The sequence below is a fragment of the Dasypus novemcinctus genome, chromosome 1 (assembly GCF_030445035.2).
Source record: "Dasypus novemcinctus isolate mDasNov1 chromosome 1, mDasNov1.1.hap2, whole genome shotgun sequence".
In the NCBI taxonomy this organism is placed as follows: domain Eukaryota; kingdom Metazoa; phylum Chordata; class Mammalia; order Cingulata; family Dasypodidae; genus Dasypus; species Dasypus novemcinctus.
The window spans coordinates 167,845,763-167,870,764 of NC_080673.1; the positions used below are offsets into that span (position 1 = coordinate 167,845,763).

At 42.4% G+C, this 25,002-nt stretch overlaps 1 protein-coding gene and 1 long non-coding RNA gene across 8 annotated transcripts in view; one reads left to right on the forward strand and one right to left on the reverse strand.

Moving 5' to 3' along the window:
• The window catches only part of KLF3 (KLF transcription factor 3), a 32,479-nt gene extending 26,799 nt beyond the window's left edge, over window positions 1-5,680 (reverse strand). Inside the window, exon 1 of the mRNA XM_004459372.5 lies at window positions 5,204-5,680. The gene's annotated coding sequence lies outside the window, so the exon portion shown is untranslated. The remainder of the gene's footprint in view (window positions 1-5,203) is intronic.
• Window positions 4,742-25,002, forward strand: part of LOC105746202 (uncharacterized) — a 324,527-nt gene continuing 304,266 nt past the window's right edge. For 5 of the 7 annotated variants that reach the window (XR_011649474.1, XR_011649471.1, XR_011649470.1 and 2 more), the window contains exon 1: window positions 5,358-5,516. This is a non-coding gene — a long non-coding RNA (uncharacterized lncRNA). Of the gene's footprint in view, window positions 4,847-5,357; window positions 5,517-25,002 lie in introns of those variants that run through there. The other 2 variants (XR_011649473.1, XR_011649469.1) reach the window with 2 other exon arrangements.

A 25,002-nucleotide genomic window follows, 5' to 3' on the forward strand; every position in this document is an offset into this window, starting at 1 on the left:
GCTACTTAGCTCGCTCCATTCTGTCTCCAGTCCTTTGCCCCCTTAATAATTAGATGGGAAAATGATAATGTATTCTGCCTGCCAACACAATGGAGTGAGTTTCAAAAAGCTCCGGGAACCTGTTTTGCTGAAAGAAAGAACTTTACTACTAAACACTTTCACCGAAGGATACAAAGCATGCATATACTTTTTAATGTTCCACTGAACTATCATGCTGACATTCCAGAAATCAGTACAGGGCCAGTTAAAGTGCTATTTTTTTTTTTTCTTTTTTTCTTGCTTTGGGAGAAAATAGTCCTAGTTCTGGTTCAGAAACTGTTTCTATAGCATTGTCTCTCTTTTATTACTACTAATTTTCAAGGAAGGAGAGTTGGGGGCGGGGGAAGCAGGCCTACCTCCCTTAGACAATGCTGTCCCTTATCAGGGCAGACTGCTGTCTGGTTTCCTGTCTCCAGCTCTGGCATTACTGCTTAAGATGAGAACCGGGTTTAAGAAAGGGCACAGATCAAATTTGAAATTAAGGATATTGAAGACCAACTGACTTCAAGATGAATCTTGACTAGAATATTACATGTTAGCAAACCAGGTATCATTTTTTATAAAGATAAAACTCTAAGGATTTTTTTTTTTTAAAGCTAGAACCAATGTTACCACTTCGGAAAGAAACCCAAACTCCTAGAAATATGTAATTCCTACCATTTAAAGGATGAGCTTGTCTTTTTTCCCCTCCCTTCAACACAATGAGGTCTGAAAACAGAAAGTAAGAAATACCACCTAAGAAAGCTGTTCATTTTAAAGCAAAACTGTTTACTTGCAAATATTAAGGCAGGCAAGTATTTAAAGGGGGATGGAGACAAATGGAATTCAATTAAGTAATGATTTATATGGTCATGAGATTGAACTACTACTCCAATTTTTTGGTAATTATAATAACTATGAGGCTGGTATAGTATAATTTTTCCCAATTGCTTGGTTTAGCACCTAAAAGCTTGTTTTTTTTCCTCATAGAATACATTAGACCCTAATCATCTCTATTAACTACTACTCCCCCCACACACACACAATAGGTGGGGGGGAATGACTAGGAGAAAGCCCATATAGGTTGTCTACCATGTCTAGTGGGATTGTCAACAGCTTTGGAATTAAAATAACAAAAAACCACCATCAGTTTGGATTATGAATTTTAAAGGCCTTTTGGCTCACTAGTCAGCTTAATATTAAAATTTGTTCCCCCGAAAGGAGGAGGAAAAAAAAATCTTGACTTTCCAAAGCTCCCATCTTTTTTCAAGAAAGGTCATCATTAGCCTACTACTTGATCCTCATCTTTCTTTAGACCATATTTTATATTGCCATAAAGAAAAGAATTAGTGGGATATGAAGTTTATTTGCTGCCTCAGCAACTCTTTAATTTCATTCCATTAGAGAATGCTGTAGATAATTCCCTTAGATTTTAAAGATAATTCAAAAATAAGAAATTTAAAAATAAACTTGCCGAATACCTTTCCAAACGAAAACGTCTATCATAACTTACTGAAGAACCAAGAGGAATGTAATTTAGTAATAGTTAAGCCATAAATTTGTTAATCCACAAATGACAGAATATACCAAAAAAAAAAATGCCTTTATTAAAAAAAATAAGAGCATTCTCCCTATTTTCAAAATATAAGACTAAAACTTTCCAAAATATTGTTAAATGGATTTCTTATTTCTACTCCTTTTCTTTGAGCTTTTTATTCTCAAAACGCATTGGAAATCAGATCTAGAAAGAGTAGAATCTTTGTCCTTATTAAAAAAAATTATCCTGGTATTTAAATCTCTACCCTTAACGAGAAATAATCATGGGATTTTCTCAACATATCCAACGTTTTACTTCAATCATTTTTTTAAAGATTTCTTCTTTAAAACAGGCAAGAACATCCACGTCAGCCCAGACTATCAAGACTGTTTAAAATCTCCATCCAATGAAGCCTCCTAAACCTTAAGCCGAGGAGGTGGACATGGGTGGGCCACGTCTTTCAAATACTACTAGGTATTCTAAACCTGGAAGGTGTTAACACCAATCCAAAACTGACAGCTTCAGGGCAAAATGCCTATCTCAAAAATAAACAAACACACATACACATTACCCATCTCAAAACAAGACTTTTTAAAAAACTACACACACACACAAACAAGCTTTTTTTATTTCTTCACTACTATGCACACACATTTTTTAAAATGACAATTTGGCAATGAGAAATAAAATAAAGGCAAAACTATCAATGCACCCATATAACACACTGGAGCAAAGGGTGTTATGTTAAAAGGTTAACTGACTTCTCATTATGACATAACACAGGCATCTTAAGCAATCACAAGTGTGTAGAGACATGATAACTCCCTGGGTGGGGATATGGAGTTGAGGGGCAGGGACCATGGCCTGGACGGGGCTACTGATCTACCAGAAAGCAGCCTGAAACAGGAAAGAGCACACATATGCCACTTGGAATGTATGACGCAAACCCCAGCCTTGAAACAAAGAACAGGAAACAGCTCTGCTGGCTGTGCTGGAGAGAAAGCACAGAGAAACATTTAGCCGGCCCTCCCTGACCCTATATTCATGAGCAGCTGGAGTTTTTTAAGACAACAACAGGGGGGTGGAGGTGTTTGTTCTATGGGTGTGAATAATAACACCAGCTTTATACCGGGGACCTGCCCTATTTACAAACAGGAGCTGCCACATACAGTAAACATCATAAGTGAACATGTGATTTTATCATATTCAAGCAGCAGAGACCTTCATAATTAACACCAGCCTCCCTCTGGATTTCTTTTGTCCCTCTCTTCCCATGCCAATGGCTGATCTCTAGCCTTGATCAAATTCTGGGTTAGGGTGATGTATTACCATTCAGGCTCAGACCATCATGAGGAAAATGAAAATAGTTCACTGCTGTTAAGAATTCAGATGACAACTGGGTTAACTGACATAACTGAAAATCAGATCCATTTTAAATGTCCCTCAGTCACAGAACTAAATTCCAAGACACGGACTGTGGCATATCTAGAGTTATCCCAAGTTTTCACTGTTTTGTCCAATTGCACTTAAGACACATTTGCACGCAGCTGCACATCTGCTCCAATGTATACACATCTACAGAAATTCACCTTTGAGAATGTGATTCCGTTTCTGACATTTCACTTAATCCAAAATTGTTATACAATCTGTAGAACAGAGGGCCAAACTTTCAAAGATATTCTAATAGGTCTATTTTCTTCCAGGAATTTTTAAGGTAGAAAAATACACTCATAGCCCTTTCCCATTATTCCTCTTTACTCTGTTAACCATGGCTGTAACACAGCTTTCCATCATCAGAGATTTGGGGATCTATGTGTAGACAGAACTACAGGTTTAAAAAAAATGGCATCACTGTGCCCATGGCAACCAAAAGATTGGGTTTTAATTTAGAAACTTTGCAGTGAAAAAACAATTGCCTTCTCCAATGCTATGTTGCTGTTTTATATCTGACAAGGTTTTGTGCTCTGAACAGCTACTTCTCTTTGTTATTTTTCTAATAGTTCTGCAGCAAACCTCAACGAATACTGAAACCAAGAAATAGTTTCTCTAGGGAGTTTAAATTAATCAAACAAGTTATTTCACGTTTCTACTAAAAGCCTAAGGTCAACTAACATACTTCTTGCCTCAAGGCAGAAGAAACTCATTTGTCAACTTTCTTTAAAAATACGAACTCATAAAATTTTGGAGAAGTTCATGCTCTCAGGTTTCTGCACCACCCTCCCTCAGCAAGTCTTCACTATCATCCAGATGGATTTTCCTTATAAAATTTCTCCTCAAATTCATACACAAAGCACTCAGAAAAGGACAGCACAAAACTGCTCTGCGGAAAACTCTGTAATGAGCAACTGGCCTATTCCCCACTTGATTTTGCTTAGTAATTACAGATAGTTAATCTAATGAAGTCAGAAGGTCACTTCATACCCCGGATACCAGATTCTTGTGAAAATATAATCAATACATTTAAAGCACCTTGGGTGCTATTAATGAAAAAAAAATTTCAGAGTTAGTAAAAAATTCAATGATAACGATTATTTTAGGGAACTACAATAAGCGGAGCAATTCCAATTTCCATTTTAACCGGACTTAAAAGTTAAGTCCCATTCACAGGTTCTCCATTCGGTATTACTGCAGACTGCCGTAAAATTTAAAGCAGAAAACTGCGTTTTCTCCCTGTTAACTGCTAAAGACACGGACGTGGCAATTACAAGTGCTATCTGCCATCACAGAAAGCTACTCTGAAATGCTCGGTAGGTCCCAAGGGTGTTGGTCCAGGGATCAGCTCCCCGGCCCACACCCGGCTCGGGTCTCTAAAGCTGCAGGCAGTTCCCCTAGGGCACTCTCCGCCTCCAGCTACGCGGCAATCCTTGCTCCAGGCACTGCGGCAGGTTCCCTCCGGGTCCCGACACGGACTCTCCAAATCCCGCCAGCCCTTTTCTTCTGCCCCGGAGGATTCGCACGCCCTGGCAGCGCCCGGAACTACAGGACCGAAAACGGGATGCTGCCTCCACTCCCGATTGCCCAAGTTTCTTCCCAGAGGGCCCGGAGGCGGCTCCAAGTTTGCTCCGCGGGGCCAGCGGCCGCGCGCCCAGTCCGGCCGGGATGGCGCGGGGCACGGGCGGAGGGCGGGGAGGGGGAGGGCGCGGGAGCGGGAGCCCGGGAGGGGGAGGAGCAGGAGCGCGCGGCTCCGACGCTACCTTTCTCCAAACAACGCTGCCACACGCGGCGAACGCTGGTTTCTGGGGCTTTGGAGGGAACCGCGGGCGGGCAGGCGGCGGCCGGGGGACCACACAGGTGAGGCCCGCCCGCGCCCACCCCGGGCCGGAGGCCCTCCTGGGGGCCGTGGCGGGGGCCGCCATGCCTCGCTCCCCCGAACCCCTGGATCCGCGCGGTGGGCTCCCCCACCGTGACCGGTCCCACTTAGGACCGCTGAGCCCCCTCCCCCTCGCCTCCCTCTCCGCCCCCAGCCCCAGCTGCCAGGAGCTGTTGCACTTTCCCAAGCCACAGGCGCCCCCACCCCCACGCTGCACCCCCCCCAACCCATTCACTGCGCCCCCACCCCATTAAAAAAAAATTAAACTAGCCACGCCGAAAAGGGGGGAGGCGGCATGGAGCCAGGGGTGAAGGAAAAGTGAGGGAGAGGGGACTTACTTTAAGAACCACGGTGCTGAGCGCAGCAGCCAAGAAATAAAGGCCCGGCTCCGGGCTCTTCCTTGAACCCCGCGAATGCAGTAATGTCAGCGTTCCACTCGGGGCGGCGGTGGCGGCCGCAGGGGACGGGAACGGGGACGGGCGCGCGTGCGACAGGCGCGGCACGGCTCGGCGGGCGCTCGCGCTGCGCTCCGGCTCGGGCCCCGACTCCGCGCGGCTCCGTTCCTGGCTCCCCTCTGGCTCCTGGCACCAACTCCGGGCAGTCACATGACGCCGGCGCCGCTCGCTCTGCGAGCCTCCCGAGGCTGGCGGGGTAAGTAGAGGCTGGAACCCGGGGTGGGAGGGTCAGGGAGGGGAGAGGGAGCCGCCGCGGCCGCCCGGGCTGGGCGGGTCCCCACCCACTTGGGTGGAGGCAGCCGCCGGAGGGGTCGGCCGAGTCACTCGCGCAAACACGCACCCCGCCCTGCGCCCTTCCCCCGCCACCCCCGCCTCCTGCGCCGCCTCCGCCCCGCCCCGCCCAGTCACCCGGGGACGGCCTGACAGACAGTCATTATTCCCCGGAGCCGGGCGCCGCCCCGCCGGCCGAACCTGTCCCGCGAGGCGCGGTGCGGCCGCGGGGCTGGGCGTGCGCGGCCCCCGCCCCGCGCCCCCGCCCTGGAGGCCCCGCCCGCTCCCCATCCCCGCACCCTCCGCCCTGCGCCCTCCGCCCTGGAGCCCGCGCCCCGCCCGCCCGGGACCCGCCGCCTCGCCGCCGCCCGAGCCCGGGGGGAAGGAAGGGCGGCGCTGCCCGCTCCGGGCGTCACCGGGCTGCAACCCGCTGCGCCGCTTCCAAAACACACAGCCTAGACTCGCGGGCAGCCGAGGCGGGGGACCCGGGCCGGCGGGGGCCATCAATCAGCCGGCTCCGGCGGGAAGGGCGGCCCCGGGCGCGGCGGGAAGGGCTGGGCCCCACGGCCAGCGCGGCCTCTCCTGGGCCGAGTAAATACAACTCCTTTAAATTAAAAAAAAGACGGAAAGAAAGGAAAGAGGCGCAGCTGGGGAGGGAGGGGGTGGAAGAGAACGGATTCGGGAGGGAAAGAGCGCAGGGGAAGGGGGACTGAAGGGCGGCAGGGGCTGCCTTAAAGCCTAAAACGATCCAGAATTTCCTGGGTCATTCAACATCCCGTCGGCGCGCTCTTTCTTTGTGCGTTGGGGCTTCGGGACCTCCTGTCGCTTTCCGGAGGCCCCCCGAGGCAAACCTCCCCACGGGCTGGGCCTGCCTCGGGAGCAACCCGGCAAGCAGCTGCCAGCAGCAGCATTTGCTCAGCCGGGCCCGCCTGAAAACTTGGCAAACTTGGGTCCGAATCCTCTCGCCCAATGCGAGAACCCGGGGCAGGCGGAGGGCTCGACCCGGCGACCTTTCGTTTCATGTTGCTTCCCTGGGACCGCGCGCCAGCGTGCTCAGTGGCTTCCAGGGCCGTCCGAGCTGAAAGGCGCCTTCTGTCCAAGCCGGGTCCTTGGAGGACTTTGTATGGCTTGGTACTAGAGCTTAAAGCTTTTTGATTTTCTTTTTAAATAGTATTAATGTAATAAAGAATGCAATAAAAAGAACAAAGGACAAATTGGTTCAATTGTTTTAGTCCTGTGTAATGTTTAAAAACGCCCCTGCTTCAATCTATGACTTGTTATTGCTTCAAGATGTTTTAAAGGCCCTTTAAGTTCACCATTCTCTCTTTGATGCTCCATCCAGGCATGGTACTACTTAAATCGTAGTGATATTGTATATTCAGCGCCCCATTATGTAGCTGCACAGAATTATAAAATTAGTACCGGGTAACCTCAAGTAGTGAAATTGCATATTTTAAATAATGCAAACGCATAAAAGATCACTCTGAGGATGCCTAGAACTGACACTGGTTTTGTGCCTTCATGTAAAGATTAATCTTTAAAATATAAAGAGGGGAGGTTTTGTGTGTGTGTATGTGTATTAAATAAATAAAAGATAAAAAGTTGGATTCGTAGCAATTACAAAGTGCAATTCCTTGATCACCGACATTATTAAATGTCTGGTTGGATGCCTTAGAATTGTGTAAGCTGAAAAATCATGCCAGTGATGATTGATGGAATTGTTTGCATTTCAGTGCCTGGCTCATAGTAGGTGCTCCAAAAATATAGCTTGCATTCAAAAGACAGGCAGTGAGGACAACTTGAAATATATAACCCATGTTTTTTTTTCATTGTGGGTGTGGACTTGGGAAAAGAAGAGTGAAATAGATCTATCTGAGAAGTGTGATCCAAGATAAGTAGGGAGTGGCTTTGAGCGGGAAGGTGGGGGAGGGAGAAGGAAAGCCATAAAAAAAGGTTAATTAATGAACACACATTGTTCAGTGCCCTGTGGGAGGCAGCTCAAAGTAACTTGTGCAAAAAGTCCATCCAGCACTGGCTAGCTCAGTAAAGGACACCACCATCCCTCCAGTTGCTCAAACCAGACTTGCAACTACATCACCCTTGACTCCTCCCCCTTCTTAACCTCTCACAGTCCATCATTCACTGAATCCTTTACGCGCTCTGACACTACCCACTTTTTTTTTTTTAAGATTTATTTATTTATTTATTTTTATTTACTTCCTCCCCCTCCCCTGGTTGTCTGTTCTCTGTGTCTGTCCGCTGTGTCTTGACTCCTTGTCCGCTTCTGTTGTCAGCCGCTGGGGAAGTGTGGGCGGCGCCATTCCTGGGCAGGCTGTACTCTTCTTTCCCGCTGGGCGGCTCTCCTTACAGGTTCACTCCTTGCTCGTGGGGCTCCCCTACATGGGGACACCCCTGCGTGGCAGGGCACTCCTTGCGCGCATCAGCACTGCGCCCGGGCCAGCTCCACACCGGTCAAGGAGGCCCGGGGTTTGAACCGTGGACCTCCCATGTGGTAGACGGACGCCCTAACCACTGGGCCAAGTCCGCCTTCCACTACCCACTTCTTGAACCCTACCTTGGTCCAGCCTACTGCCTCAGTGTCTTGTTGGTCATCATATTTGTAGTATGGCTGAAAAAGGGATTGAAGCAAGGGAGTGAGAGTGTCTTTTCTAAAATGCAAACCTACACATGTCAGTTCCTTCAATGAATTCCCTTAGGGTAAAGTCCAGGGGATTTCCACCCCCATGCTGGCTCCTCCTATGTATTTCTAGGCTTATCCTTCCCTGATCTCCCTTCTCACTCTTTCCTCCAGCAAAAGATGAGCTTCTTTCCTTTTTTCCAACTGCTTTTCCCTATCTCTAGTCCTTTGCACGTGCTCTTTTTTTCTAGCTGGAATAGCCTCCTTGCCTTCTCCCCCAATTCCTGACCTCCACTCTCATTTCCCGAAATTCTGTTCATCCTTCAAGTCTTGACTTAAATGACATTTCCATCCAATTATGATTTCTCTCACCTTCACTCCCACCCCACCATCAGTTGACTTGAGATGCTCCTTCTTGGTTCTCTGATAGCATCCGTGTTTTACCTCTTGTAACACTTTTTATGTTTTCTTATAATTGACTAGTTATCTCTCTTTGGAGCTAGAATGGAAACTCTGTGAGGGCAGGGACCTTGTGCTTTTAGCAAAATTGAATCCCCAGGGCCCAGATGGCCCAACAAATATTTGTAAAGTGAATAAGCATGTTCTATGAATTTGGAAGAAGAAATCATTCTGAGCTAAAGAAGGGAGAGGAAGCTTCAGGGCAGCAAGCAGCCATGAAAATGTACCTTGACAAACCCAAGGGCTTAGAAATAGTGATGAGGGAGGATGGAGTTCCCTTCAATGAATGTTTTTAAGCAGCCAAGTGAGATGAGTGGTGCCTATGTCTTGTTTCCTTCCCTAACACTAAGCATGGTGCCTGGTCCGTGGTTAGGTGTTTGATAAATCCTGGATGTAGGAAATATCTCAAGCTTGGTGACTGTTTGGAGAGTAGGACTGTGACCTAGTTCTGGCCTCAAGAGAAGTGTGCTATATTTGTTTATGGGGAATATGTTTCTCCCTGACAAAAGGAGACCCTTGTGAGGATAAGCTGCCAAACCGTATGGAAGGGGTTGTGTAAGGACGTGATGCTTGAAGCTGTGGCAGCCATCTTGTGATCCTGAAGGGAAAGCTACGATACCCATGAAGCTGCTAAATTAACTCCCCCTGAATTATTTTTCTGTGAGATAATTAAATGTCTGTGTTGTTGAATAACTTTTAGTTATTCTATAACCCAAATCCTAATTATTCTACTGACATAGTCCTATTCAGTGTTCCCAGTCTTGGTGAATGACACCAGCCAGCAGCCATCTAGACTGGTGATTCTCAATTGGGGCCAGCTTTGCACCCCAGGGGACGTATGCCAATGTCTGCAGACATCATTACTGTAATGGGGTGAGTAGAGGCCAGTGATACTGCTTAACATCCTACAACACACAGAACAGCCTCCCACAACAAAGCATGATCTGGGTCAAAATGTGAGTAGTGCCACCATTGAGAAACCTTGATCTAGATGTGCCAGCAGAAACCCAGAAGTCAATTTGACACCCCTTCTTCAGCACCCCCTCGTAGGCAATCTGCCACCTACCACCTCAAGCTCCTATTGAGTTTACCTCCTAAATAGCTCTTGAATCTGTCCACTTCTTCCATCTCCACTACCACAGTGGTAGTCCAAGCTGCCACCATTGCTTCCCTGGAGTTATAATGCAGTAGCCACTTAACTGCACAACCAGCATCCACTTTGGCCCCCCTCTAACCCATTCTCTCTATTGCAACAGAATGATGTTATTTTTCAAAATACAAATGGAATCATATTGTCCTCAGCTTAAAAGTCTTAAGACACTTTCCAGAGCTCTTAGAATAAGCCTAAAATTATTAAATATGGCCTACAAGGTCATGCAAATCTGCTCTCTGCCTATCTCCCCTCTTCTTGCCCCCAGTCTCATCAATGCCTTCTGGCAGCACACTCTCCCTGTGCTCCCTTTGCTCCCTATATTCCAGCCTTACTGAGTATCTTTCAGTCCCTTGTAGCCAACATGCTCCCACTGGCCACAGGACCTTTGCACATACTAGTCCCACTACTTGAACTACTTCTCCCTCTCTCTTTTGCTTAGTTAATGTCTTGTTATCTTTCAGATTACAGCTCAAGTCCTCAAATCCTGTCCTCAGGAAAGTCTTCCATGACCTCCCTGGCTAGGTTAGATTCCCTGTTTTAGAATCTCAGAGCATGGTCCACCTTTCATATCAGTTGTCATTTTACATCTCTTCCATCATACTGTCTGTTTCTGCTCACATTGTATTCCCGGTATAATGTCACATGTGGTACCATGTAAATGACCTGTGAAACAGGCTATTGTATTCCCCCTGTTATAGATGGAGGAACTAGGGTTCAAGAAAATTAAATAACTTGCTTAAGGCAAATAATTTCCAAAGTGGTGCAAACAGATTTTGAACATAGATCTTCTGACTTAAATTTCAGAACTCTGCTCTGTACTGCATTTCTCAGGTTATGCATATCCAAACTGCAAAAGTCCATACAAAGAAGTAAGCAATTGCAGTTGTGCTTTACCTTTCAAGGTTTCAGATTTTCATATGGATAGCTATTTCCTCACCATTTCTTTTTCTCAAATATTACCACTTCCAGGGTGAGACAAGAACCTTCCCCTTCATGCACTAAGTGTTGTCCTGCTTTATTTTCTTCTTTTTACATGTCATTAGCTAAAATTTTCTCATTCGTTGTTTATAATCTTTGTCCCCATTAGAATATGAGCTTTGTGAGAGCAGGGACATTGGTTCATTCACTCCTGTTTTCTAAGCCCCTTAAAGGGTACCTGGCAAATTGAAGGCGTTCAGTAAGTATTTGCTGATGAATGAATGGATGACAACTAAACTACCCCTAAGACAATAAGGCCACATTGACACTGATTCAAGACTAAGTGGACACAAGCCACTGCAAACCTGCATTCCCTCTTTCATAGCTTATATCACAGTTAGTTCCATCTCAGACGATCTCTGATACACAAATACATTTTCCCGAAATTCCTTCTTCCTTCTTCCTTCTCCATTCTCTCTTGGAGCTTGCTCATTCCCCAGAAAAGTTTCTCCTCTTTTAATTCTGATTGTTAACTGATGGTCAGTGTTATGAATCCAGGAAACTGTCATGTGTTTGGGAAATTTTGAGCAGCACAGATACATCTACCTGAAAGGAAAATAAAGCCATGTGTTTTGAAGTAAAATTAGAAATGCTAGATTAAGGGCTATCCATCTTGAAAGCATCAGAAATAATCCAGAGATTCTTTTCCATCTACTCTATCCATCCATTCATTCATCCACCCATCTTTCCAATTTAGGATTTCTGGGACATACTGCTGTTGAGTTAGGTGTTCAAGAGTTTTGGTAAAAATAGAACTGGATATGTGATTTTTTTTCTCTCTCTAGGTGCTCTCGGCATTTCTAGAGCAGGGGGACAATTGGGATTGTCCTGGAATGTGTTTGGCCATGACCATGCAATCAAAGGACATTGCCACAAAACTGGTTGAAATGTTGCATCTGGATCTAAGTTGGAAGGCGAATTCTGGAGAGACAGCTGAGGAATCAGGGAAATGGACATTCCAAACAGGATGAAGAGCTGGTATGCAGGGAACAATGTAACCATGACTTGGAAGGTTAGCGTGGTCAGAGAGTGGGGATATATGTTTTACGTTTTAGAGGTGAGGCAGCCCAGGCGGTAGCATGGTCCAGGGAGTGCCTGTAGGACTGGTAGACTACCGAAGAGTGGAGAAGACCCCTGATGGTGAGACAAAGACAGAGTGACTGGGGTATTGGATGTGGTTCCACATAGATCCTGAAATTACCCAATACTATAACCAGATTTGGGGTTGAGGGTAAGATTTAGGCAACTAGGAGAGACGGGTTGGAATATATCCTCCTTTCTCTGTGGTTAAATCTGCTTTCCTTCAATAATGATTATTCAAGTTTAAAACAATCATTCATATTTGATTGTTTATCAGTTATTTTGCTAGTAAACTATGTTGATAGTTTTATTTCCTACTTTTTATTACAAGTGTGCAATTTCTGTTTTATTGAGAATTTAAATTGGCATTGGGGCTTTTCAGGACTCTTAAAAAAGCATTATTTATAATATTATTTCAAAGGGAAAATGAATTGTGATTTCCAAATCAATGACATACAAACATAAAGATTTAGAAGGCAATTTATTTCTGAGTTGGGGACTGCCTACTTTCTCCTGAGCCAGGAGGCCAGAATGAGTAGGCAATGGGAGACCGGCGAAATAAGAAAACTACTTTCCATTTTTAAGTTTGTTTTGCAATGAGGCCGACTTGTTATGTTTCCATCCCTTTCCTCTGTGGTAAGGAAAAATTATTGGCATTTAAATCATGGATATAATTTACTTCAATAAGTATTGGTTGAACATTTACCATGAGTCTGGTGGCGGAGAGAGGAGGAGTACAGGAACTATCTATAATGTGACCCCAGCATTTAAAGAATCTGAGAGAATATATGTGTATGTGTATTTATGTGTGTGTATATATATGCATATAAAATAATTGCTTAGTTAATTAAAACAAATGTAGCACATAATGAATACAATTTAGAAAACGATGATAGGAGAGTTAAAAGGATGAAAAGATCAATTTATTCATTCAAAAATATGAATATTCATGTCCAATTTAGTCTTTGTCTTCAGGGCACTTACAGTTTTTGCAAAAGAAATCACATCAGGTCAGGGAAATCTAAAAAAATCTTCATGGTGGAGGTGACATCGGTGGTAAAACTTCATAGCTAGAGGGTGAGGGGGCTACAAATCACAAGTAGAGGTTGGAAAAGGCAGAGGGAAGGAGTACAGATCCCCGAGGAGTGGTGCGAGACAAGGTAGAGAAGGTCATTTGAGGCCATGTTGTGATGGAGCTTAAATGCTGAGGAGTTGGGACTTTTTTTTTCAGTAGACATGGGAGGTTTATGAACAGGTGAGCTGAATGATAGAGTATAAAAAATGGCATTACATGTAACTTCAATATAATGTTTCAACAGTGCAGAGCAGGAGGCTGCAACTATAGTACACGTATTAATACCAAAGAGTGAAATACACACACAGTCTATATATATATATATACACACACACATACATATATTCTTTCTCTGTCTCTCCCCACATGCACGCATACACACACACACACACACACACACACACACACACTTTTTCCTTCCAGTGACTAAGCCAGCAAAGAGATAGTATATAAACTATGTTCTAGGGAAGTGGCCTTGCCACCTTCCTTTTGTTGCCTGCCTCTCCAAAACCCTGAAGTTTGGGGCGTTTCCCTCTGTGTCAAAGCACGGTTGCATATTCTTGCATGGTACTGGCCTGAGAAAAGGACTTCAACCTTTCATTCCTTGCTCTGCACACCTTGCAACCTGTGCATTGCTCACAGCCGCTTTGGAAGTTTTGCTGGTCTGTTTCAGGGAAAAATAAGCATAGGAACAGTGGAGAGTCCTTCGTCGGCCTGCAATTTTAAAAGCTTTGCTAATGAAAACAAATCTTGAAGAAAACATTCAAAATTATAATAACGGCCGTATCCCAGTGATAGAAGCGAGGGTGATAGTTTTTCCCTTTCTTTCAATACTCCTCTGTGTTTTTCTTTATTAAGCGTGTATAACTTTTGTAATAAGAAAATAAAAACGCGTTTCAAAAAATAGCAAAGAAATGGGCAGGTTGTATATACTTAAATGTGGGTCCTGCAGTATGATTTTGCAAGATGGCCCCTGAAAAGCCCCTGGATCCAGAGGTGTGGTTCTCTGCTTGTGTGTTTTGAAGGACAGTCGGGTAGAAAGGAGAAGCTCCAGGAGGTGAGGGCAGTGGGAGAGGGTGGACATCTTTCATTGACTCTTTAGCTTTTTAACGGTTACTAGAATGGTTGTACCTATGCAAGGTCTTGGACCTGGAATTCTTCCCTCTTCCTCAAAATAAGATGCATTGACTTTCAAAGCCCCTCAAGAGAGAAAAAGTTAAAAACAAAACAAAAACCCCCAGCAAACCAGTCCGAATAGGGCTGCAGTTCCTATTTCTCAAGAGTTAGAAATACACTTCCTGGAGCACAAGGTCCACTTTCCCTCTCCTGTGATCTTTCGCCAGGATCTGTTGATTAAACGGAAAACAAAAGTGTCGGCAGTTGTGACTGAATATAAACATGGCAGAAATTGCCTTCAGCCTCCACAAACACCATTATTCCACGGACTCTACCACTGAGCTCTCAGGGCTCTAGCTTCTCTCACGTTTCTCTCTAAAGGACATTTGTTTGTCTGTTATTGTGCAGAAGGTTTTCTGGGTAACTATAAGCAACAGGCTTTGTTAGTTCCTCTTGAGATTGCCCACTGCTCCCCACCCTTATTTCTCACCTCCCAGCATCCTGTTTGTCTCCCTGACTCTATTCTCCACCCCATCCCCACCCCCACTCAGCTACCAGTCCTTTTAGCCATGTTTTTCTACCCTCAGTTGATTAATTTTAACTTTTGTGTTTCCACACCAAAGGACGCATGCTCTGTGTCTGATGTTTTTATTCATTGGTTTGTGTGTACCTCTGTCGTGAAAACCTTTGAAATATGTCACATATGTCTAATATGTCTAGGTGTACATTCCCATGTTTGTCTTGTTTCCCTGCTGTCTGGAAGATACTGTGTCTCCAAACATTTTGTAAGAGTGGAGAAAGAGAAAAGGAAAAATATGGAGAACTTTGAACCATGTGCAGGACTTTTGTGTGATCTTTGCCTATTTAAAGAACTAAAAATCTATAGTGTATAATGTGCTTATACTCATGCAGTGTAATGTTAACTTGTTAATTTTTTAGAACATTTTAGTCAGTAAATAATTTTATAGGAACTCTTTAGGCTTACATTTACATATTTTTCATTGTTGCTGCAAATGGGTCTATTAGTTATAAAACATTATGGAATTTAACACCTCTTAAGTTTTGTAAGTATGAGACATATTTTAAAAATTTAGAATATCATGATAAAGGAAATCATCAGCACTGTCGTACAGATGAACAAATTATCCTGCTTTGTAGTCATTATCATCAGGGTGGTGAAAATATCCATTTTCTAGAAAAGGAGGGAAAAACTTTTAAAACTCATTGGGTACAACTTGTGCTGCACAGCAGCATGTCTAATCAGTTTCCTTTTCTGTGTTGAATATAAGAAAAATGAAGATTTGAAAGAAGCAAAAATTGATGGTAGAATCATAAACTCCTATCTATAGATTATATTTCTCTTAATACTTTGTGGGTGTCTGAAAAATCAAGATTCATACAAGTTTCTCTGCCTTCCATTGCTTACTTTCTCATTTGACAACTTTTTCAAATACAGTTCACTTTCATTTGATGCTGTGAGGATTGGGGCATCTTAAAGAAGCTCCCAAAGAATCAAGAGGAGACAGGAAAAGTCTTAACAAGGATTTACTACCCCCAGTAGCGGTTCTCTTGGTGGAATCTCAGTTTTCTTGCCTTCACCAAGTATCTCAAGGAGTTTTTTGTTGCATTTGAAAGTTCCTTTTCTTTTTCTTTTTTTTTTTTTTTTAAAGATTTATTTATTTATTTAATTTCCCCCCCTCCCCTGGTTGTCTGTTCTTGGTGTCTATTTGCTGCGTCTTGTTTCTTTGTCCGCTTCTGTTGTCGTCAGTGGCACGGGAAGTGTGGGCAGCGCCATTCCTGGGCAGGCTGCACTTTCTTTTCACGCTGGGCGGCTCTCCTCACGGGCGCACTCCTTGCGCATGGGGCTCCCCCACGCGGGGGACACCCTTGCGTGGCACGGCACTCCTTGCGCGCATCAGCGCTGCGCATGGCCAGCTCCACACGGGTCAAGGAGGCCCGGGGTTTGAACCGCGGACCTCCCATGTGGTAGACGGACGCCCTAACCACTGGGCCAAAGTCCGTTTCCCTGAAAGTTCCTTTTCAATGTCCATTCCTTGGAACCTTATGTTTTAATTAGGTACTAGCATTAACAAATGAATTGTGTGATTGGATAATGACAAACTTTGTCACATTTCTTAATGTATTTTCCTTTCCTCTCTTCTGAACTTGAAGAAAAAAATACACTTAGATCCTTTAAAAATTTTTTGAAATTTAATCTGATACAGATTAAATTAATTTAATCTTGGTACAGATGATCTGACAAAGATGGGTTATTCAGACACAGTGCTATGTTGGAGTCCTCCCTAATAACAGTGTTGGTGATGTTATTTCAATTCTAGATAACAACCTTTTTATTCCATGGTTTTAGAAATTAAAGTAGGAAAGTAAAATTGGATAGCTTATTTTTTTTTTTAAAGATTTCTTTATTTATTTCTCCCCCCCCCCCCCAGTTGTCTGTTCTCTGTGTCTATTTGCTGCGTATTCTTTGTCTGCTTCTACTGTTGTCAGCGGCGCGGGAATCTGTGTTTCTTTTTGTTGCGTCATCTTGGTGGTGTCAGCTCTCTGTGTGTGCGGCACCATTCCTGGGCAGGCTGCACTTTCTTTCATGCTGGGCGGCTTTCCTTACAGGGTGCACTCCTTGCGCGTGGGGTTCCTCTATGCGTGGCAGGGCACTCCTTGTGAACATCAGTACCGCGCGTGGGCCAGCTCCACACGGGTCAAGGAGGCCCGGGGTTTGAACCGCGGACCTCCCATGTGGTAGACGGACGCCCTAACCACTGGGCCAAGTCCGCCACCTGGGTAGCTTATTTTTTTAAAAATGTTTCCTGTATCATTGGTTAAAAAAAATGTATAATTAAAAATTTACTTTCAAATCTAAAAAGAAATCCTCCAAAACATCAAACAAAAATAGTTTAAATACTCCAGAATTATTAAAACCTCCCTTTTCCCCCTGCCCCAGTATATATTGCTAATTAGACTAAACTTCATTAGTTGTTTGTCAGCAAATTAGGGCAAAGTCTTTGGTTTTTTTTTATAGTTTCTTTTACAGCTCTTTATACTTAATGGGCAGTTCTGTATTATTCTAACAACTAACTTACTTGATCCTATAAATGGCTTTCTTTTCCCCCATTTATATAGTGTTCATTTGTATTTTTCACATTTTACACTTTATTGCATATCATTTGCTCTGATATCTCTGAGTTATATTTTTGAAAATATAAACTTCATTCAAATAATACTAATCAGAGCTTAATTTCATAGGGAAATATTTTAATTAAAAGCTGCATTGTCTTTTAAATGTCCTATTACAGCACATAAAAATAGAAAGAAAGTTAGACTGGGGATTAAACAAGGAATGCTTACTGGAATAGTCAAAGATGGCAAACCAATTCTTTTCCATTTATGTTAGAGGTCGTTTGACCCCTCCCCCATAATCTTTATTTATCATTTATTATTGCTTGGATCCATTTAAATGAAAAGAAACTTAACAAGATTTTTAGAATAATATATTTTTATTAGAGAATAACTAACATTGTTGATGGGTGATGATCATTGTGTTGTATAGTCCCAAGATTATTCTCTAGCTTTCTTTCAATTGACATTTATATCCCTAAACTACCCTTTTCAGTCACAATCACATTTGTAAACCAGCTGTTTGAGTTATACTCATATAATGTGTTACCATCAACTCTATCCATTTCTTCATTTTTACAGTCAAGCTAATTGAAACTTCTGTACACATTAAGCATCAGTTCCCCTTCTCGGTCCTTATCCTATCTCCTGGTAACCTGTTCTATAGATTTTAACTCCATGTGTTTATTCTTCATATTTAGTTCATGTTAGTGAGACCATACAATGTTCTTCCTTTTGTGTCTGGCTTATTTCACTTAGCATAATGTCCTCAAGGTTCATCCATGTTGTCATATGTGTCCCAATTTCATTTCTTTTTACAGCAGCATAGTATTCCATTGTATATGTATATCACATTTTGTCTATCTGTTCATTGGTTGATGGACACTTAGGTTATTTCCATCTTTTGGCAACTGTGAATAATGTCGCTGTGAACATCAATGTGCAAATGTCTGTGTGCATCCCTGTTTTCAGTTCTTCTGGATATATTCCTAATAGAGGGATTGCCGGATCACATGTCAGTTCTATATTTAGGTTCCTAAGGAACTACCAAATTGTCTTCCACAGAGGCTGCACCATTCTACATTCCCACCAACAGTGAATGAGTGCTGCTATTTCTCCACATCCTCTCCAGCATTTGTAGTTTTCTGTTTTCTGGCTATTCTGGTCCCATTACCTTTCCAAATAAATTTGATAATTGGCTTTTCCATTTCTTTAAAAAAGACTAACAACAAGATCTTTAAATGTTATATGAAGTAGTCAGAAAGCAGCTTGAGGAAAAATAAATTCATTTTCCCCAAAGGCTTTGCATTAAATCAAGAAAAAAGACTTATCCTTCCACTGTCTGATGTTTCATATCAAGGGAATCAGAGAAATCAAGTACAAGAAAGTAATTAATATCTTTCAGTATTTCTTTTACCTGTGATTGCATAAACACACTTACTTGTTTGCCAAAGCCCACAAAAGCAAAGCTCAAACATATGTCCCCATCCCACTCTGATTTGGCTATCTGAGGTAAGAGCCTACTCAACTTAAAAAAAAAAAAACAACAACAAAAAACAAAAAAACAGCAAGAGGAACAAGTAGTAAGAAGTTCTGGAAAGGAAGCTCCCAGCATTAATCAAAGTCATTAATCAAAAATAGGGTATGATGTATTTTTATTGTACTGATGACAGTGATAATGCTATTCCTTTTGAATGCCACAGCACCACTGCTGACTATGTTATTTCAACCCCACATTTCCCTTTTAGTAGTACTTTTGCCCAAATTGTGAAAGAGACTTGGATGTGTCAATGTCTTCTGTGGCTCTTCCTACTGTCAGGGCTGGTGTTGGGTGTAAATGCTGACTATGCTGTGTCCAATGATTTAATTAAAACTCTGTTTACAATATTTGATAGACCTCTACTTAGATAGACACTAACATTGGTAGAATTAAGTATTTTTGCAAGTTCCTGACCTCAGATATCTTGCAATGTAGAATGGAAACCAGATACATTCACACAAAGGTAACCAAGGGTATGAGGAAGCATGTGATGAATAACCAAAGAAATAGTCCAATAGGAGAGTGGTATCACTTTGGCCTCAGACAGTTATGTTAGGCTTCATGTAAGAGGAAGGATTTGAGCTGAGCCTAGGAGGATGGCATGTCTGGAAGTAATAGAGAGACCAGTGTGCTTACAGCAGAGGGATCCTGTGGAGGACTTGGGAAAACAAGGTTGGAAAGGCAAGTGAGAGTCATATGGTACAGTGCTTACATTTAGGCCAAGGACATTGAACTTTAAACAATTAAGAACCTATTCTGTCTACCAAAATTGAATTTTCCAAGAAGAGCTTGGATTACATGACATTTTGTCCTTTTCAATTAAGCTGATTCGTAAATGTGATTTAATGTTTAACGTTTTACGAAACTTATATAAATACATTTACAATCCATGCAAATATCCTTTTCAGACTATGTCTTGATTTGGTGCTGGGAAAACAGAATCATTTATTCAGTAATAAAATATAAGCAAAATATTTGCAAAATAAATGCCAGGACTGGACATTTATCTGAGGATTTATCAAGTATTAAGTGCTTACTATGTGTCAAGCTCTGTGCTATAGACAGAGTACATCACTGAACAGACAGAAATCTCCCTCCTCTCATAGAGCTTTTGTTCTAGTAGGGTTGCCCATAGGGCAGTGAATAAAGCCTAAAAGTTGGGTGGCTGTGGTTGCGACATGCCAGGGACTGTACCAGGCTTGCCTCTGTGCATCGTCACATTTAATGCTTGTATCTGGCCTGTGACTGAGTATTGTTATCCCACTTTATGATGAGATAGCTGAGGGCAGATCACATAATTTTGTAGGGGTGTTTGCTTTAGTGCTGGTGTATTTAATGTTTTCACTGGAAGCTTTCAAAATGGAAATCAAACTTTGGCTGAAAAACAGGGCATATGTTCATGGCTAATTCAGATTGAAAACTGCCCAATTCTGAATGTTAATATTGAAGTAGGCATGGGGAAGGTCTTACATTTTTATGTTAGGTTCTAAGAATAAAACCAAAAATAAGAGTAATCTTTGATAATTAAGTATTATAGTTATTTATTATGTAAATTCTACATTTTATATAGTAATGATTTTTTCTTTCCTTTGATTATGTAGGTTCAAATAAAATTAGTGGTCATCTCTAACCTTTACCACTTGATTTATCTCCAGACTAGTAAGCCCGTTCCAGCACTACATCTATGGAAGGAATCCTCTTTGTATTATCTTATTTGCCTGTTGATTCAACCATGCCGCTCCTATTACAGACAGATCCAAATTCAACAAACATTTTTGGAGGACCTACCCATCATGTGGCATGCCACTTTCCATAAATCCATGCTTCTCAAAAACATAGAAATCCAAAGGATAATATGATGTACTTTTTATAAGCTTCAATTTTATTCAATGATTTTATGGAAAAAAAAGTTAAGTAAATGAACTAGTGAATAATTTAAAACACAATTTCAATATTGAAACAATATAGAAATGCATTATTACTGCAAAATTTGCATGAACATTCAATATGAAATCCATTTCAAAGTTACTGGATTGCTGCCTTGGTTTTACATGAGCCTTTAGTTCAAAAGAGAGGTGACTACCCCCTCTTCTTGAGGGGGTCTTGGGAGGAAATATCTGAGAAGTTTTAGACATTTTCTTCATTCAAACTTCTTAAAAACTTCGAGGTATATACTCTTCATTTATGAGATCAGAAAACAGGAACTTGGAAAAGTTACCTTGCCCTAGTTACAAGAGTAAATAGTGGAGACAGGAGATAAACCCAGACTTTCTGACTTCAATTCCAGGGCATTTTATATTGCACCACAGCCACTGCTTAGTGGCCATCATCAGCCTCAATCCTTGTGAGGCTGGTAAGGCCCCAGAGGACTGCATCTCTACATGTTCCAAGCTCAGTCATTCATGAACCTATGCATTCATTTACGCATTTATGTCACAAATATTTATTGGGAGGTTAATATATACCAGGTTTTATGCCAGGCCCAGTGGACACAGTGGTTAACAAAAAGGCACAGTTCCTCCCTTCATTGAGCCTACAGTTTAGTATGACAACAGATGTTAAACAAATGATAATAAAGAAAATATTTGTTTACAAGCTGTGGTAAGTGTAAGGAAAAATATAGGGTATCATGAGAGGAAACGAGGGTGAATTGGTTTGGTCAGGGAAGGCCTCTTTAAGGAAGTGATCTTTGATCTGAGGTCTCAAGCACGAGGTAGCTAGAGGAAAACTTATTTCCTCTTAATGTAGTTACAACCACCATACTAGCTTGTAGCAAAACCTATCACTAAATTCTCTCTATCACCTTTAGGTTCCTTCTCTGTCAACAACAAGATTAAAATATCACCCAATCAGCCATCACATTCATTCTCCTGTTATATTACATTCTTCTGACCATCCATCCATCCATCCATCCATCTATCTATCCAACCATCCATCCATCCCACCATCCAACCCTTCATCCAACCATCCATCCATCATCCATCCATCCATCCATCATCCATCCAACCATCCATCCCACCATCCAACCCTTCATCCAACCATCCATCCATCCATCCATCCATCCATCCATCCATCCATCCTTCCAATAATCCTTCATTGAGCACCTACTATAAGCCTGACACTACTATGCCCAAAATCCTTTACTCTTCTATCTCTTCTTTCTTCTCCTTATTTGCCCTTTTGACTGCTGTAATATTCTGCCCCTTTATCTGATTCTCGAATTCCCCATTTTTGACACACACACAATCTTCATTGTTATGCCTTTCCCAGTCCTTTCTTTCCCTCCCCTCCCCTTCGGTTAAAGTATCATTTCTTATCCTATTTTTGGCAAATGTATTCCTCCTCACATTTTTCTGAAATATTTTTCTGATCAGGTGCAATAAAACTAGTGTTTTCTTTGTCAGCAAATCTGAGTTTCTGTCCCTTAATAATGAAATGCCACTAATATAAAACTCTTCAAACCAACAGCTTTGGATCTCTCTCTCTCATCTTATCTATCATCTGTCTATCTAATCATCTATTATCTATTATATTTGGCTCTGTTCTTTCTTCTGAAGGTAGGGAGTTCTATCTGTTTAACTCTATATCACATCTGGAGCTGGTATCAATCAATTCCTACATTTTTCATGTGCTTTTGAAAGATGTACATCCTTTCTGGGCTGCTCGTTTGTTGTACTTTTTTTTTTAAAGATTTATTTTTATTTATTCCCCACCCCCACACACACACATTGTCTGTGTTCTCTGTGTCCACTCATTGTGTGTTCTTCTGTGTCTGCGGCTCTGGGAACCAATCCTGGGACCTTCCAGAGTGGGGGAGAAGCAATTACTCTTTTGTGCCACCTCTGCTCCCTGTTCTGCTATGTCTTCTATTTTCTCTCCTCTGTGTCTCTTGTGTCATCTTGCTGTGCCAGCTAGCTGTGTCGTCTGGCACTCCTGCGCCAGGTGGCTTTCTTGTGCAGGATGGCATTCCCATGCAGGGCAGCACTCCTGCATGAGGCGACAGTCCCTGCATGGGCCAGCACTCCGCATGGGCCAGCTCATTGTGTGGGCCAGCTTGCCTCACCAGGAGGCCCTGGACCTCCTTTATGGTAGACAGGAGCCCAATTGCTTGAGCCACATCTGTTTCCCTGTTGTACTTCTGATATAACTACATAAATAAACTCAGAAATGCATAGCCCTAGATTAATCTACTTTCAGTTTCTCCTATAAAGTTCTCTCTGTTCTTTCTGTCACAATCTAGACATGTGAAATCCAGGTCAGCATTAGTACAGTGTATCATCAGCTACTTAGAAATACCCACCAAGAAAGGTTCTACACTTACCTCCCTACTTCCACTTAAGTCAGGCAAATCTACCAAATCTTCTTTGAAAAGTCTGAAGACCTGGAGTTAACTAGAAAATTCCATCTACCAAAATATAATTAGAGGGGAGCAGATGTAGTTGTGGTTGAGCACCTTCTTTCCATGTATAAGGTCCCAGGTTCAATCCCCAGTACCTCCTAAAAAATTTTACTGCACTAGTCATCAAAAGAAAAGTCCTTTGTCAACACACAAGGCTTTGTTACTGGCTTTGTGAAAATACAATTAGACTTGACTTTTCTGCTGCTGTAGGGCTCAGCACCAGCGATGGCTGTGCTTCCCCTCCATGTTGGAGGCCCTCTACCAACTGCACTCTGCCGTCGTCCCCAATCACTTCACCCTTGAGTGGCTGCAGAACTGCACCGAGGACCTACTAATTGGGGCTTTCTTCTGGCACTTTTCACTGAATGCATTTGTAGAGAAAGTGGGGTCAGCTGAACTGGATTTTGTGGCATCTTTTACCAAGAATCAGAGAACTAATTTAAAAGCTAATTCTCTGAAAGATGGGTCACTGTTGGAATAGCTAATGAATTTTAAGCAGAGTGTGATCCAGGAACTCAAAGTTTAGAAAGATTATGAATTACAAACCTGTAATCCCAAAGTTTGCTACATGCTACAAGGAGAGATCTTGAACTGTTTCCCCTGCTAGAATATCAGTCCTCAATGTATTGTAAATGAACATTGCTTTGTTGACTGGAAGCCCCAGATGGCCCTGCAGTACAACACCCAGCAGTGATACCTGAGAGACCAGTCCATGTTTGGCATCATCATTTCTACGTTTCTGGCTGTCTTTGTCTTCACGGTCATCAGGATATTGGCTTATATGTACGGGCAAAACTGAAGGCTTCTGCTGCAGTAAGGGTGTGATTTTGGGGTTAAAAAAAAAGGAAGGAAAAGAAGTTTAATAAAGTCTATAATATTAAAAAAAAAAGAGAGAGAGAGACAATGAGAGGGGATTTCCCTTTCTAGGCAACGATGAAAGAATAAGAACCAGACTTAACTACCCACTATAAATAATTAGAAAACTGGACAAAACAAATGAAACAACTGCTTTCAGACATTGGAAAACAGTACACAAAGGACTGTGATCCCTGAGATAAAAGAAGCAAAAGAGGTGAGTTTGATAATTGCCTGCCTGCCTTTCTGCCCGGAAGCAGTGTATAGAGTGGACCCAGGAAGGAGGAACCCTAACAGATTCTGGCAGTCTTGCTGAATTGGTGACCTGGAGGTTAGAGTTTGAGGTGATGAGAGGATGTGGGGCAGTGTTCTGGGAAAGAGGAGCAATGCAGAAAAAGAATTCCAGAAATTAGCATAGGGGTATCTTGAGTCTTTGCTGAGTACCAGGACATAAGTGCATAGATTGTCACTTGACAAGGCTGGGCTAAAGTACTGGGGAGTTGCAAGCTAAATAAATCCCAGAGTACACACAAAGTGGGAAAATGGGTTCTAAATAGCCCAAGCAAGGGTCTTTAGAACATTTGTTGAAGACCCCAGAGAATCATATATTAGTAGTAGGACTGAACTAGCCTTGGAATGAAGATTACTTTAGACCAGGGAAACTTATTCTTTAAGAAGTAAGGTAGTAAATATTTTAGGCTTGTGGGCCATATGATTTCTACTGCAACTACTCAATTCTGCCATTCTAGTGTGAAAGCAGCCACAGACATATATAAGTGAGTGGGTATAGTGATGTCCAATACAAATTTATTAACAAAAACAAGTGTATAAGTGTTAGAAATGCTTCATGAAATTATATTAAAACAACAAAAAATAAACGAACAAGTGGCCATCCAGTGGGCCATAGTTTGCTGACCCCTGCTCTAGACCAGAGCTATCCAATAGAGATATAATGCAAGTAACATGTAATTTTAAATTTCTGGCAAG